The sequence below is a fragment of the Hyla sarda genome, chromosome 1, assembly GCF_029499605.1.
Source record: "Hyla sarda isolate aHylSar1 chromosome 1, aHylSar1.hap1, whole genome shotgun sequence".
Lineage (NCBI taxonomy): Eukaryota > Metazoa > Chordata > Amphibia > Anura > Hylidae > Hyla > Hyla sarda.
In genome coordinates this window covers 229,080,760-229,098,280 of record NC_079189.1, presented here as the reverse complement: position 1 = coordinate 229,098,280, position 17,521 = coordinate 229,080,760, and the positions used below count along the sequence as shown (strand labels likewise).

General features: G+C 43.9%; 1 protein-coding gene across 6 annotated transcripts in view; it reads right to left on the bottom strand.

Annotated features, from left to right (window-relative positions):
* Positions 1-17,521, bottom strand: part of LOC130365708 (signal-transducing adaptor protein 1-like) — a 219,909-nt gene that overhangs the window by 65,045 nt on the left and 137,343 nt on the right. The window lies entirely within an intron of this gene.

Here is a 17,521-nt window from a genome sequence, read left to right as displayed (position 1 = left end):
AAACTACAACTCCTAGCATGTCCACATAGCTGTTTGCTGTCTGGACATGCTGGGATTTGTAGTTTTGCAACATCTGAAGGGTCACAGTTTGGAGATCACAGTGCAGTGGTCTCTATCTGTAGCTCTCCAGATGTTGCAAAACTGCAAATCCCAGCATGCCCACACAGCAAACAGCTGTCTGGGCATGCTGGGAGCAGTAGTTGGGTCCCTCCAGCTGTTGCATAACTACATCTCCCAGCATGCCCTTCAATGATTATTACATGCTGGGAGTTGCAGTTTTGCAACAGCTGGAGGCACACTGGTTGGAAAATACTGAGTTAGGTAACAGAACCTAACTGAAGGTTTTCCAACCAGTGTGCCTCCAGCTGTTGCAAAAGTACAACTCCCAGCATGCCGGTCTGTCAGTGCATGCTGGGAGTTGTAGTTTTGAAACAGCTGGAGGTTTGCCCCCCCATGTGAATGTACAGGGTACATTCATACGGAAAGGTTTACAGTACATTTCCTGCTTCAAGTTTGGGCTGCGGCAAATTTTTCGCCGCAGCGCAAACTCCTAGCGGGAAACTCACCATAACCCGACAGTGCGAAGGTACCCTAAAAACACTACACTTCACTACACTAACACATAATAAAGGGTAAAACACAACATATACACCCCCGTACACTGTTCTCCCAATAAAAATTTAAAACGTCTTGTACGGCAGTGTTTCCAAAACGGAGCCTCCAGCTGCTGCAAAACAACAACTCCCAGCATTTCTAGACAGCCACTGACTGTCCAGGCATGCTGGGAGTTTAGCAACAGCTGGAGGCACCCTGTTTGGGAATCACTGGCGTAGAATACCCCTATGTCCACCCCTATGCAATCCCTAATTTAGTCCTCAAATGCGCATGGCGCTCTCTCACTTCAGAGCCCTGTCGTATTTCAAGAAAACAGTTTAGGGTCACATATGGGGTATTGCAGTACTCGGGAGAAATTGCACTACAAATTTTGGGGGGCTTTTTCTCCTTTTACCCCTTATGAAAAGGAAAAGTTGGGGGCTACACCAGCCTGTTAGTGTCAAAAAACAAAAAATGTTACACTAACATGCTGGTGTTGCCCCATACTTTTTATTTTCACAAGCGGTAAAAGGAAAAAAAGACCCCCAAAATCTCTAACGCAATTTCACCTGAGTACAGAAATACCCCATATGTAAGCGTAAAATGCTCTGCGGGCACACAACAAGGCTCAGGAGTGAGAGCGCACCATGTACATTTGAGGCCTAAATTGGTGATTTGCACAGGGGTGGTTGATTTTACAGCGGTTCTGACATAAACAAAAAAAAAATAAAATACCCACATGTGACCCCATTTTGGAAACTACACCCCTCATGGAACGTGACAAGGGGTATAATGAGCCTTAACACCCCACAGGTGTTTGACGAATTTTCATTAAAGTTGGATGGGAAAATGAAACAAAAAGGTTTTTTTTTCACTAAAATGCTGGTGTTACCCTAAATTTTTCATTTTCACAAGGGAAAATAGGAAAAAAGCCCCCCAAAATTTGTAACCCCATCTCTTCTGAGTAAGAACATACCCCATATGTGAATGTAAAGTGCTCTGCGGGCGAACTACAATGCTCAGAAGAGAAGGAGCGCCATTGGGAATTTGAAGAGAAAATTTGTCCGGAATTGAAGGCCATGTGTATTTACAAAGCCCCCATAGTGCCAGAACAATGGACCCCCGACACATGTGAACCCATTTTGGAAACGAAACCCCTCATGTAATGTAATAAGGGGTACAGTGAGAATTTACGCCCCAGATTTTTGGAACAGTGGTCCGTAAAAATGAAAAATAAAATTTTTCATTTGCACAGCCCACTGTTCCAAGATTTGTCAAATGCCAGTGGGGTGTAAGTACTCACTGCACCCCTTATTAAATTCTGTGAGGGGTGTAGTTTCCAAAATGGGGTCACATGTGGGGGGTCCACTGTTCTGGCACCACGGGGGGCTTTGTAAACACACATGGCCCCTGACTACCATTCCAAACGAATTCTCTTTCCAAAAGCTCAATGGCGCTCCTCCTCTTCTGAGCATTGTAGTTCGCCAGCAGAGCACTTGACGTCCACAAATGGGGCATACTCAGAACAAATGGGGTTACAAATTTTGGGGGTAATTTTCTCCTATTACCCCTTGTAAAAATGTAAAATTTAGGGAAAAAACTGCATTTTAGTAAAAACTTTAACAAAAAGTAGTCAAACACTTGTGGGTAGTTAAGGCTCACTGTATGCCTTGTTACGTTCCTTGAGGGGTGTAGTTTCCAAAATAGTATGCCATGTGGGTATTTTTTGCTGTTCTGGCACCACAGGGGCTTCCTAAATGCGACATGCCCCCAAAAAACCATTTCAGCAAAAGTTGCTTTCAAAAAGCCAAATGTGGCTCCTTCTCTTCTGAGCATTGTAGTTCGCCAGCAGAGCATTTTATGTCCTAACATGGGATATTTCCATACTCAGAAGAGATGGGGTTACAAATTTGGGGGGGGCATTTTTTCCCATTACCCTTTGTAAAAATGGTAAATTTGGGGGAAAAACTGCACTTTAGTGAAAACATTTTTTTTTCCATTTACACATCCGATTTTAACGAAAAGTTGTCAAACACCTGTGGGGTGTTAAGGCTAACTGGACCCCTTGTTACGTGCCTTGAGGGGTGTAGTTTCCAAAATGGTATGCCATGTGGGGTTTTCTGCTGTTCTGGCACCATAGGGGTTTTCTAAATGTGACATGCCCCCTAAAAACCATTTCAGAAAAATTCACTCTCCAAAATCCCATTGTTGCTCCTTCCCTTCTGAGCCCTCTCCTGCGCCCGCCGAACACTTGACATACACATATGAGGTATTTCCTTACTCGAGAGAAATTGGGTTACAAATCTTGGGGGCTTTTCTCCTATTACCACTTCAAAAATTCAAAAACTGGGTCTACAAGAACATGCGAGTGTAAAAAATGAAGATTTTGAATTTTCTCCTTCACTTTGCTGCTATTCCTGTGAAACACCTAAAGGGTTAACACACTTACTGAATGTCATTTTGGATACTTTGAGGGGTGCAGTTTTTATAATTGGGTCATTTGTGGGGTATTTCTAGTATGAAGGCACTTCAAATCCACTTAAAAACTGAACTGGTCCTTTAAAAATTCAGATTTTGAAAATTTTGTGAAAAATTGGAAAATTGCTGCTGAACTTTGAAGCCCTCTGATGTCTTCCAAAAGTAAAAACATGTAAACTTTATGATGCAGTCATAAAGTAGACATATTGTATATGTGGATCAATGTATAATTTATTTGGAAGATCCATTTTCCTTATAAGCAGAGAGCTTCAAAGTAAAAAAAAAAAAAAATGCAAAATTTTAAATTTTTTCATCAAATTTTGGAATTTTTCACCAAGAAATGATACAAGTATCGACAAAATAAATAAAGTAGAATATGGGTCCTTAAGGGGTTAAAAGGGTTTTGCCACCATGGACACTTCCATATTTCCCTATCTACAGCATAAGTGTCTATAGAAGTGCCAAACATCAGATAGCTTTCGCACTCTCAAAAAACCCAAGGTTCAGACAATAGCTTTTCGCAAAATGTATTTCATATGAATCCATCCCCACTCTTTCAACTGCCATGGCAATCTAATAGAGTGAGTAAAATAAAGAAAAAAATGGAGAGGACAGCGCCTCGTGTAATTCTGTGGGCTAGGATCCTAAAGTTGCCCTAAAAATGGAAATATGCTCACCTTAAGTAAACTTTGGTTCATGCATGTCACCGCTCCATATGGGGTACAAACGTAAGATCTAGGGCTGCAGCCTGCAGGATCGGACCGGTCTCCTCGAAAGGGGTCAGTATTCAGCAAAGCAAGTATTATTAGAAAAAGGTGATCTGCACCGGTGCTGCCTCTTAGAGATCGATGATAGAGTTGAAGTTCTGGTTAAAAGTAACAGTGTATTTTATTGACACATGAAACTTTAAAACAGGGTGCAAGATGTGTTTCGAGGGTAAATTCCCCCTTTATCAATTGCTAAAAGACCATCTGGTGAAGTCACATACAGTGCAAGTTTAAATAACAAACATTTTGGCGCCATTCAGGGGGTCAAGGGTCTAAGTGGATGTTAGTAAAATAAGGTGGTGCTTTAAGTAAAATACGTTATAAAATACACACAAAGTAATATATGTAAATGTAAAAAGAGTCTCCTTTACTTGTAAGAATCAAGTTTAAAATATGGAGATTATTTGAAACTTGATTCTCACAAGCAAATGAGACTCTTTTTACATCTTTTACATTTACATATATTACTTTGTGTGTATTTTATCACAAATTTTACAAAAAGCACTGCCTTATCTCTCAGATTACTAACGCCCACTTTGACCCTTGACCCCCTGATTGGCGCCAAAATGTTTGTTATTTAAACTAGCACTGTATGCGACTTCACCAGATGACCTTTAAGTAATTGATAAAGGGGGAATTTACCCTAGAAACGTGATTTGCACCCTGTTTTAAAGTTTCACATGTCAATAAAATACACTGTTACTCTTAACCTAAACTTCGACTTTGTCATCGATCTCTAAGAGGCAGCACCACTGCAGATCACCTTTTCCTAATAATACTTGCATAGCAATCTAATGACACCCCACAATCATGTCTAGAGGGCGCTTATGGGGTGAAAGAAGGAACCCATTGTATAACCATTTAGGTGCACAGATGTATTTGATTGCTGCATTAAAGTGGTTAAACAGGTGGGTGCCACTTATCTTCAATCCTGGCCATTGCAGTGGGATGTCTGTTATATACTACAGGAAGCACTCCCTGCAAATGACATGGGTACAGCTTCTATACCTGAGCCACTTCCACATTATATATTTGTTGCATTGTGTGGAAAGTGCTTCCTACTCATACCATAAAGGTACACAGTTGACACATCACAGTAGCTACACTACCTAAAATGAAGGCTATATTCCCATTAGCAGTCACAAACAAAAATAATGCAGTACTAATTTGATGTATGAGATATTGTTCAAAAAAAGAGAATTCACTGCAGCATCAGTATAAAACGTAACTTTTAGATGGGGGCGTGGCCTGGCAGCCGAGGCGGATGGTCGCAGCTTAGAGCAGCTCAGCACAGAAGCCTGCTAAAGCGACGAATAATCAGCAATACACCGCTCTTTACTGACACCTACCGCCACCGGAACCCTAGCAGAGATGCCTGCACGGTGGAGAAGGCAAATCAATCCGGGCACCTTACAGAGATTCACTTTTGTGCCCCGCACCGCCGCCATTCAAAATGGTGCCGGCAGCCATGCGATCTCCACAAGGTGGGCCCGTCCTGAGGAGGAAGAAGGAGCTCACCTTTCTCCCCCGCTCCAACGCCGATCGCTCTCGGTTCCATCCCTGTACACATCCACAGAACTCCTGACTCCAGCTGGGCGCCGTTCAACTTCTCCAGGTGCGACTGCAACCACCCGGCCTGCCGCAGCTGTATACAGGAGGGGAGCCGACTCCATGAGTCCCCCTGCATCCCCGGCCGGGAGCTCTACTATGCAGGGGCCTATGCCTGAGCAGACACCTATGCTGCCCATCACGGACACTGTTAAGGTAGGACTCTGGGGGGCTGATAACTATGAGGACCAAGTCCCTGATGACCCACTAGCTAGCGTCCTAGTCTCCAATCAAGCTCTTAAAGATATGCTGCTACTGTTACGTTCCTCATTCATACAGGACATGCATAAGCTGGTTAACCCTCTAAATACCTCAGTGCAGGCACTGGAAAGCAGCATAGACCATGTTGAGCAGAAATTTGGAGAATTCGCTAGTTCTCATAACTCCCTCATAGATAAAACAAATGAAATGGAGGATTAAATTCTCGCCTTAAAGCTCAAAGTGGCGGATTTAGAGGATAGGAGCCGCCGCAACAACGTTAAGCTGCGTAGGATACCTGAGAATGTGGCTCCTGCGGACATACCAAACTATATTCTGTCCCTGCTTACAGCAACCCTGCCTGATTGCTCCACATCTGAGCTAATTGTGGATAGAGCACATAGGGTCCCCAGACCCAAACACTTAGAGGACACTGTGCCACGTGATGTCCTAGGACGCATCCATTTTTTTTCAAGTGAAAGAAAAGCTCATGGAATACGCACGCCGCAACAATGGACTACCTGCTCCTTACCATAAAATCACTGTATATGCGGATCTGTCCGCCTCCACCCTGCAAGCAAGAAGATCTCTGCTGCCAATAACCTCAGCTTTGCGTTCTGCTAGGATTATGTACAGTTGGGGCTTTCCGGTTCGCTTACTTGTCCGATATGACAACTCCATGCATGTCATTCGCTCTCTCCAGGAAAGTGAAAAACTTTTACATTGCTCCAATCTACCCCTCCCCAGGATCTCGGGCACCCAAATCCCCTGATAAAGTGAAGGACTGGGCTCCGGCTTGAACAGCTATTTAATGAACGGTGTTTCCTTTTTCTTTATGTTTTCTGTGTGGGCTCCGTGCTGTGGCCTGAATGCACGGCTTCAGAGTGGACTCTAACCCCCACTGTCTGTGGGATGGCGATTGCCTCGGCAAGCTATCCTTCCTTGTTCTGTTTTCTTTTTATTGTATTGTATTATATTGTTGTAGGTGCATTGGTGTCTCTATCTGCCTCGGTCTACTGAAAGTGCTCAATGAACATCTGGCAGATGCACGCTGGCTGGGAGGTGCGTCTTGCCATCCTGATATCCTTTACCCGTTACCAAGTTATCATTTGCTCTCCTTTTTATCAGTATGGCTATAACCCTTGCTAGTTTAAATGTGAACGGCTTGAACGCTCCCCATAGAAGGGCCCATTTATGGAAAGAAGCCCAGTTGTTAAAATACGATGTATTATGTGTACCTCAATCGCATCTGTTGGCTGAGGATGCGCACCGCATACACCATTTCAGTTCCAAAACACGAGGTGTTTTCATATCAATTAAGAACTCCGTGGCGTTTACATTGAAGGAATTCATCGCAGACGAACATGGGAGGTATGTAATACTTTGTTGCACCATCAATGCTACACAGTTTACTATTGTTTCATTATATGCCCCAAACAAGGGGCAAACGCGCTTTCGACAGCGCTTGATGAAAAAGGTCAATAGCACAGCCTGGGGTTCCATAGACTCAACCTCCTCCTCCCGCTTCCACTCTACCTCTTTAACCCCTTTCCTTTCTCCTACAGATTTGTATGACATCTGGTGCATTCATCACGCCTCTGAAAGGACCTATACTTTTCTTTCCAGGGTACATAACACTTACTCACGAATTGATCTATTTCTGGTAGACAGGTCACTTATCAATATGTCTATACACACTGACGTGCAAACAATAAAATGGTCGGATCATGCAGCTGTGGTTCTGAAACTCATTGATCGAGTCTCCTCTCCCCCAATCCATGCCTGGCGCAACAATCCCTATCTTTGGTCCCACCCGATCTATGCTCCTCGTCCTCGCCTAAGAAAGGACATAGCAGACTACTTCTCTTGTAACTCTGGCTTTGTGGAGGACGCTATCCTTCTATGGAACTGTCACAAAACAGTTATAAGGGGTTTTTGCATCAAGTATGGATTCATCTTAAAAAAGCAACGTGAGCAACTTCTCACTGACCCACTAGATAGGCTCAAACAGGCAGAACTGTTAAATCAGACACTGCCCTCCTCCTCCAATGCTGATTCGGTGGTTGATGTGAGGCAAGAATTACGATGCCTGCTTCTTTCTTCGTATGAAAAATAATACAAGAAACTCCAGGCAAATTATTATTCCCAAAATAATAAGGCCGGTAAACTGTTAGCCAACCGCCTAAAACAGCGACAAGTTAAATCCTGCATCCCATTTATATTTCACCCCGTAACCGGTGACAGGCTTTACATCCCTTCTGATATTGCTAATGGTTTTGGCTCCTTCTACTCCCATCTATATAACTTACAAGATTACATTGCCACTCCACCGGACCTACCATCCTCTATACAATCCTACCTCTCTAGTCTACAACTCCCTTCCTTAACACAGACCCAACAACAAGATTTAAATTCTGATATTACACTCCCTGAGGTTTTGAAAATCATTAGATCTTTGACTACAGGTAAGGCCCCAGGCCCAGATGGCTTTGCTGCCTCATATTATAAAACTTTTAGCGATCTGCTGGCCCCACACATTGTGGAGTTTTGCAGAACAGCAATCAACACAGGTGTGTTCCCAAAAGAGAACCTGCAGGCGATTATTACCACTTTGCCAAAACCAGGGAAGGAGCCTGATAGACCCCAGAATTTCCGGCCTATCTCGATCTTAAACCAAGATGTCAAAATTTATGCAAAGCTCTTGGCCTGTCGCCTGTCCAAAATCCTCCCATCTATAGTGCACATGGACCAGTCAGGTTTTGTTGCTGGTCGTCAAAGTTCGGATAACACGCGTCGTCTTCTCAATATTTTTTACCATCTAGAACGATCCTCGACTAAAGCGGTCATTGTGGCGTTGGATGCAGAGAAGGCGTTCGACCGACTTCGTTGGTCGTTCGCCTTTCCGGTCTTATCCCACATGGGATTCTCAGGTAATATACTGTCTGCTCTCGCCTACCTGTACTCTACCCCGACGGCCATGGTATTGGTGAATGGTGCCCTTTCTGACCCGTTCCCTATCACGAATGGCTCACGTCAGGGGTGCCTACTCTCCCCATTAATTTATGTCCTTTCCATGGAACCGATGGCACAATCAATTAGACAAGACAAGAGAATACATGGGGTTACAGTTGGTGGAAATGAACATGTCATCTCGCTTTACGCAGATGACGTCATACTAGCTCTGACGAACCCTGAGATTTCACTCCCAGCTGTTATGACAAACATTTCGTTTTATGGAACATTATCTTACTATCATCTTAACAACACTAAAACATAAGCTTTACCCATAAACCTCCCATCTACAACGCTGCACAAATTGAAGGACACATACCCTTTTCAATGGCAACCTTCCAGTCTCCAATACTTAGGCATTCATCTTTCCTACCCTTCTAAATCACTTTACACGGACAATTACGAAAAATTATTGCTCTCCAGTGGCAACTTACAAAATGTTTCTCCTACCTAAGCTTCTGTACCTATTTCGGACCCTTCCAATACCTCTTCCCTCTTCCTTCTTTATTAAAGCACAAAAAGGGCTTTCTTCTTTTATTTGAGCAGGTAGGAAACCCAGACTGTCCTCACAAATACTGTCTCGTCCCAGACTGGCAGGGGGACGGAGTGCCCCAAACCTTCATTTCTATTATGTTGCTACACTGGTATCTATGATTAAGCATTGGTGGTGCAACAAGACATCCCTCCCTTGGGTAGATATAGAAAACACAGACGTAGCCCCTTACTCGATAAGAGACATACTCTACGCGCCCTTCTGGAATGTCTCCCCACCCCCACTTTCCAACCCTATAGTTAAGGCGTCATACGGGCCTGGAGATTCTTTGTATCACATATGTCAAACCCGGTCCCCATGATAATGAACGACCTGCCTTTATCTTTCCTACAAGCTCAGATCCCAGACGTAGATCTATCTGCCTGGACAGAGAGAGGCATACTCCAGATCAAACACATGTGCGAAGGCAGAGGGCTGATGTCATACTCAGATCTGGCACATAAATATGGGACCCCATCCCATGATTTTTATAAGTATCTACAGATTAGACACCTCCTACAAGGCCTATCTCCTTCGCAGGGAAAACTGGATGGGTCGACCATCTGACTACTTACATCTCCAAGAAAGGGGCTGAAACCCATATACTATTGCACACAGAAACACTTTCCAAACCTTATCCCTTAAGGATATGGGAAATAGAGTTGCGAACGTCATTTACAATGACGGACTGGCAAGAAGCCTTCAGAAACATTCAAACAGCCCTCCAGTGCTCATCCCATATAGAATCGGCTTACAAAACATTTCTACGCTGGTATCACACTCCTGACAAGTTGGCTATATTCTATCACTCTATCTCAGACAAATGCTGGCGGGGTTGCGGCCTCAAGGGTACACTACATCACATCTTGTGGACGTGCCCTCTTACCCAAACCTACTGGTGTGCATGTGCTGACCTAATAAGGGAAGCCCTGGGGGCTAATGTTCCGTGGTCCCCACACTCGGTATTGCTATTCCTGTCCCTCTCATCAATTCCTCCTCATGAACGCGAATTGTACTGCATCATCTGTACTATAGCTAAAATAGCATTAGTAAGTCACTGGAAGACGTCAAACACTCCATTTTTTACCTCCATAGTCGCAAAAATTAACACTACATACTCTTATGAGAAAATAGTATCCAACAGATTTTATCGTTTTGAGAAAAGATGGAGACGATGGCGCTCATCCCCACACTGTGTAGACATATAATCCCCCCATACGTAACAACATCTCGCAATTATTTTCCTTTTTCATTTGCCGTTCACTACACCGAGCACACAACTGAGAATACTTACATATATCTTCTCATCGGTGATATTTGTAGACCTTTTGTCTTATATGTCTGCTGTATCTATTGTTCTCTCATACTGACACCTGTGTTAAGGTTAATTGTTTATTATTTGTAACGTTTATGTACGGGAGCTAATGGCTGGCTTCCTGAGGTCAGTGTTTTACCATGATGTCGTACCCTGCATTGTTTCCACACCCGTTGGTGTGCTTTGTTTGTAAACATTCAAAATTCTTTAATAAAAACTATTAAAAAAAAAAAAAACTTAACTTTTAATATATAATCCAATAAAATATCATTATATAAGATACCCAAACAAGTTACCTAAACAAACAAAGGTATTAAAAGGATACATGTGGTAGCCACAGGGATATTAGGAAATACCTTATCACTTTGTGACGCCAGGGCACCGTTAGCCTATACATGGGGTCAGAGGTTGGATACAGCGTCTCCTGGGCCAGACACGGAGTAAAGGAACACACCGATGTCAGGTTACGGATAACTGTCTTTACTGAACAGGGTGCAGATGTTAATATACAGACAGTATGGTGTAGAGTTAAGAGGAGTAACCCATTGGGAGCCCTGCTGCCTTGCTGGTACTTAGATCAATAGATTGAGACTGACTTGAGAGATGATTGAAGATTGATCCAGGTGGCTAGGGTTCTGTCAAGGTTCTGTAGCTTTTACCCAGGGCATGAACTTTCACCGTGCGGGTGATCCTTGCAGAATGACTGGATATCCGTTAGAGCTTTTCCACACACCTCCCACCTTTAGCACACTTTACTCAGCAGTGAACTAAACTATACTGGGGCAACTCCTCCCTCCACTACACTATTTGGCCAAGAATTTAAGGGTTCCCTTTGGCAGGTAGAGTCACATGGGCTTGCACTGTTCCACTCTTAACCTGTTAAGGACCCATGGCGTACCGGTACGTCATGAGTCCGCTCCCGTTCTATAACGCGGGGCCCCGTGTCATAGCAGGTCGGGCCCGGCCTCTAACAGAAACAATTGTACGATGTAAAAGATGAGTGTATGCAGTGTTATAGCCCCCTATGGGAGCTATAACACTGCAAAAAAAGTGAATAAAGATCATTTAACCACTTCCCTAATAAAAGTCAAATCACCCCCCTTTTCCCATAAAAAAAGTGTAAATAAAAATAAACATATGTGATATCGCCGCATGCCGAAATGTCCGAATTATAAAAATATATCATTAATTAAACCGCACGGTCAATGGCGTACACGCCAAAAAATTCCAAAGTCCAAAATAGCGTATTTTTGGTCACTTTTTATATCATGAAAAAATGAATAAAAAGCGATCAAAAAGTCCGATCAATACAAAAATGGTACCGCTAAAAACTTCAGATCACGGCACAAAAAAATGAGCCCACATACTGCCCCATACGTGGAAAAATAAAAAAGTTATAGGGGTCAGAAAATGGCAATTTTAAACGTATAAATTTTCCTGCATGTACGACAAAATCAAACCTATATAAGTAGGGTATCATTTTAATCGTATGGACCTACAGAATAAAGAGAAGGTGTCATTTTTACCAAGAAATTTACTGTGTCGAAACGGAAGCCCCCAAAATTTACAAAATGGCGTTTTTTTCCCAGTTTTGTCTCACAATGATTTTTTTTTCTGTTTCGCCGTAGATTTTTGGGTAAAATGACTGTGTTATTACTAAGTAGAATTGGTGGCGCAAAAAATAAGCCATCATATGGATTTTTAGGTGCAAAATTTTAAGACATGATTTTTTAAAGAAAAATACGAAAATGCATTTAACCTCTTCAGGACATAGGGCGTATGGATACGCCCTGCATTCCGAGTCCTTAAGGACCGAGGGCGTATCCATACGCCCGTGGGAATTCTGGTCCCCACCGCTAGCCGGTTGGGGACCGGAGCCGGATGACTGCTGAAATCGTTCAGCAGGCATCCCGGCATGTCGCCCAGGGGGGTCATTATGCCCCCCCATGTCGGCGATCGCCGCAGATCGCTGGACAATTAAGTCCAGCGATCTGCGGCGATTCCGGGTCAATCGGGTCTCCAGTGACCCAGTGACCCGGAATTACCCCGTCTCTGACGGCCCCGAACAGCTAGAGCCTGCAGGGGTGAGGTGGCACTGGTGCCACCTCACGATCGCCCTAATTCGTCGGCCGGATTACCGGCTGACCAATCAGGGCGCCTGCTGCGGGTGTCACTCCCGCACCCGCTCCGCCCCTCTTCCGGAGGACGTGAGCGGGTGCGGGACGTGCACCCCGGGTGCTGGGGACCCCGATCCCCGGCATCAATGTTGGGATCGGGGCCCCAGGAGCAGCGGCGGCGGCAGCCACGAGGGACTGACCTCATGCGGCTGGATCGTTGGAGGTGAGTGACAGCCTCCTGCTGTTGCTTAGCAACAGCTCCCAGCATGCAAAAAGGGCATGCTGGGAGCTGTAGTTATGCAACAGCAGGAGGCAGGCAACCACAACTCCCAGCATTCCCTAATGGGCATGCTGGGACTTATGGTTTTGCAACAGCTGGAGGCACATTTTTTCTATGGAAAAGTGTACCTTCAGCTGTTGTATAACTACAACTCCCAGCTTGCACAAACAGCTAAAGTGCATGCTGGGAGTTGTAGTGGTGCATCTGCTGGTTGCATAACTACAACTCCCAGCATGCCCGTTGGCTGTCGGTGACTGCTGAGAGTTGTAGTTTTGCAACCGCTGAAGGCACACTGGTTGTGAAACTTAGAGTTTTTTTTTTTTACCTAACTCAGTGTTTCACGACCGGTGTGCCTCCAGCTGTTGCAAACTCCAACTCTCAGCAGTCAATGTACACCATGCACCGTACATGCTGGGAGTTGTAGTTTTGCAACAGCTGGAGGCACACTGGTTGTGAAACACTGAGTTAGGTCACAAACTCTGTGATACATAACCAGTGTGCCTACAGCTGTTGCAAAACTAAAACTCTCAGCATGTACAGTCTGTCAGCGCATGCTGGGAGTTGTAGTTTTGCAACAGCTGGATGTCCCCCCTCCCTCCCAATGTGAATGTACACGGTAAACTCACATGGGCGGAGGATTACAGTAAGTATATGGCTGCAAGTTTGAGCTGCCGCAAATTTTCTGCCGCAGCTCAAACTGCCAGCGAGAAACTACTGTGAACCCCCGCCGGTGCGACTGTACCCTAAAAACACTACACTACACTAACAAAAAATAAAATAAAAAGTAAAAAACACTACATATACACATACCCCTACACATCCCCCCTCCCCAATAAAAATGAAAGCGTCTGGTACGCCACTGTTTTCAAAACGGAGCCTCCAGCTGTTGCAAAACAACAACTCCCAGTATTGTCGAATAGCCGTTGACTGTCCAGGCATGCTGGGAGTTTTGCAACAGCTGGAGGCACCCTGTTTGGGAATCACTGGTGTAGAATTCCCCTAAGTCCACCCCTATGCAATCCCTAATTTAGGCCTCAAATGCGCATGGCGCTCTCACTTTGGAGCTCTGTCGTATTTCAAGGCAACAGTTTAGGGTCACATATGGGGTATCACCGTACTCGGGAGAAATTGCCTAACAAATTTTGGGGGGTATTTTCTGCTTTTACCCTTTTTAAAAATGTTAAATTTTTGGGAAAACAAGCATTTTAGGTAAAAAAAAAATTTTTTTTTTTTACATATGCAAAAGTCGTGAAACACCTGTGGGGTATAAAGGTTCACTTAACCCCTTGTTACGTTCCCCGAGGGGTCTAGTTTCCAAAATGGTATGCCATGTGTTTTTTTTTTGCTGTCCTGGCACCATAGGGGCTTCCCTAAATGCAGCATGCCCCCAGAGCAAAATTTGCTTTCAAAAAGCCAAATGTGACTCCTTCTCTTCCGAGACCTGTAGTGCGCCAGCAGAGCACTTTTCACCCCCATATGGGGTGTTTTCTGAATCGGGAGAAATTGGGCTTCAAATTTTTAGGGGTATTTTCTGCTATTACCCTTTTTAAAAATTAAAATTTTTTGGGAAAACAAGCATTTTAGGTAAAAAAAATATTTTTTTTTTTTACATATGCAAAAGTCGTGAAACACCTGTGGGGTATAAAGGTTCACTTAACCCCTTGTTACGTTCCCCGAGGGGTCTAGTTTCCAAAATGGTATGCCATGTGGTTTTTTTTTTGCTGTCCTGGCACCATAGGGGCTTCCTAAATGCGGCATGCCCCCAGAGCAAAATTTGCTTTCAAAAAGCCAAATGTGACTCCTTCTCTTCTGAGACCTGTAGTGCGCCAGCAGAGCACTTTTCACCCCCATATGGGGTGTTTTCTGAATCGGGAGAAATTGGGCTTCAAATTTTTTGGGGTATTTTCTGCTATTACCCTTTTTAAAATTAAAAATTTTTGGGAAAACAAGCATTTTAGGTAAAACATTTTTTTTTTACATTTGCAAAAGTCGTCAAACACCTGTGGGGTATAAAGGCTCACTTTATTCCTTGTTACGTTCCCCAAGGGGTCTAGTTTCCAAAATGGTATGCCATGTGTTTTTTTTTGCTGTTCTGGCACCATAAGGGCTTCCTAAATGCAACATGCCCCCCAAAAACCATTTCAGAAAAACGTACTCTCCAAAATCCCCTTGTCGCTCCTTCCCTTCTGAGCCCTCTACTGCGCCCGCCAAACACTTTACATAGACATATGAGGTATGTCCTTACTCGAGAGAAATTGGGCTACAAACACAAGTAAAAATTTTGTCCTTTTACCCCTTGTAAAAATTCAAAAATTGGGTCTACAAGAACATGTGAGTGTAAAAAATGAAGATTGTCAATTTTCTCCTTCACTTTGCTGCTATTCGTGTGAAACACCTAAAGGGTTAAAACGCTGACTGAATGTCATTTTGAATACTTTGGGGGGTGTAATTTTTATAATGGGGTCATTTATGGGGTATTTCTAATATGAAGACCCTTCAAATCCACTTCAAACCTGAACTGGTCCCTGAAAAATACAGAGTTTGAAAATTTTGTGAAAAATCGGAAAATTGCTGCTGACCGTTGAAGCCCTCTGGTGTCTTCCAAAAGTAAAAACACGTCAAATTTATGATGCAAACATAAAGTAGACATATTGTATATGTGAACAAAAAAAAATGTATTCGTAATATCCATTTTCCTTACAAGCAGAAAGCTTCAAAGTTAGAAAAATGCAAAATTTTCAAATTTTTCATCAAATTTACGGATTTTTCACCAAGAAAGGATGCAAGTATCGACAAAAATTTACCACTATGTTAAAGTAGAATATGTCACGAAAAAACTATCTCGGAATCAGAATGATAACTAAAAGCATTCCAGCGTTATTAATGTTTAAAGTGACAGTGGTCAGATGTGCAAAAAACGCTCCGGTCCTTAAGGCCAAAATGGGCTCCGTCCTGAAGGGGTTAAAGAAAAATACGAAAAAACAAAAATGCAAAAACGGAAAAAATAAACCCTACCCCGAAAGTAAGCCCTAGCAGGATTATCAGGGTGGGCTGCAAAATAAGCCCTACCCCGAAAATAAGCCCTAGGCCAGGGGTAATCAACTGGCGGACCGCGGTCCAGATCCGGACCACGGCCGCCAGTAATGCCCGCAACCCCCCCCCCCGGCCAACCCCCCCCCCCCTCCTTTGACTGGTCCCGCGGCAAGTTACCGTAATTGAGCCGGGGCAGGGACGCTGTCGCTTTAAAACGTCCGTGCGTAGGCACGGCTGACATCACGGACGTGTCCCTGCCCCAGGGTGCTAAGCAACAGAAGGAGATCCCGCCGCCGCCGAGAGCTGCAGCTTCCGTACAGTACAAGTTGCGGACGCTACCGTATAAAGGTGGGAAAGTGCTGGTCTTCACTGGGGATGAAATGTGTACCATAGTTTATTATGGCAGAGGGGTGGGGGGCACTGTAGAAGTGTGGAGGATGACGGGGGAAGGGGAGGATTGGGGGCTGTAGCAGTGTGGAGGATGGGGGCTGCAGGAGTGTGGAGGATGGGGGGCTGCGGGAGTGTGGAGGATGGGGGGCTGTGGGAGGATGGGGGGCTATAGCAGTGTGGAAGATGAGGGGGGGGGTGCGGCATCCTCCACACTGCTACAGCCCCCCATCCTCCAAACTGCAACAGCCCCCCCATCCTCCACACTGCTACAGCCCCCCATGTTGTTCAAGGTACATACTGTAAATAAATAAGCCCTACCCTTAAAATAAGCCCTAGTGTGTTTTTTGTGACCAAAATTAATATAAGACCCAGTCTTATTTTCGGAGAAACATGGTAAATATTGGGGTGAAACTCACATAAGAATTGTGAGAAAACCATCACACACAGGTACAGGCACTATATTATGAACTACACTAACTTTACAGCCCCTGTAGCATAGTCAAATAAAAAAAAGATCCTGGAATACCCATTTAAAGGTACAAAACATATATAAATACACAAATAAAAATAACATATAACATGATAATTATGAAAATATATTAAACTTTTAGCAAAGTGCTGGAACACAATAGATACAGTAATCAGTGGGCAAAACATCTGTGCTGCAGGTCCGCCTGAGGCAGTCTGAAGCCACAGGACAGCCTTTGGTGCTGAGACACCACATATATCTCTATGCGTTCAAATACAATAGTGGACTATGTCCACTGTCTTCCTCCAGACTCTGACATATGGGGTGTTGTAAGTGGCTCCACTGTGAGCCACTTTTGTAATTTCTATGACCTGATTGTTGGATACTAGAGCAGGATGCCTTTGAGCACCTGTTTGGCTGTTCGTATATCTTCTGACATTATGATGGGTTAATAATTACATGGGTTCATCTTTGTTCCCAGTTTTTTTTGTTTAAGTTTCCAGTGGGTACCCTGATTCCAGCAAATACCGTGTGAAACGCGTTTAGACATGCATTTTTGTTTCTTGATATATTGACTTATTTATACTGTGAATTAGTATACTGGGTAATTACAGGTTGTTGGTGCCTAGGCACAAAGTTATTGCATTATAATCATATTTATGTGACCTAGGGGCTTAAGGTATCTGGGGATTGGACATAGCCCACTATTGTATTTGAACCTATAGGAA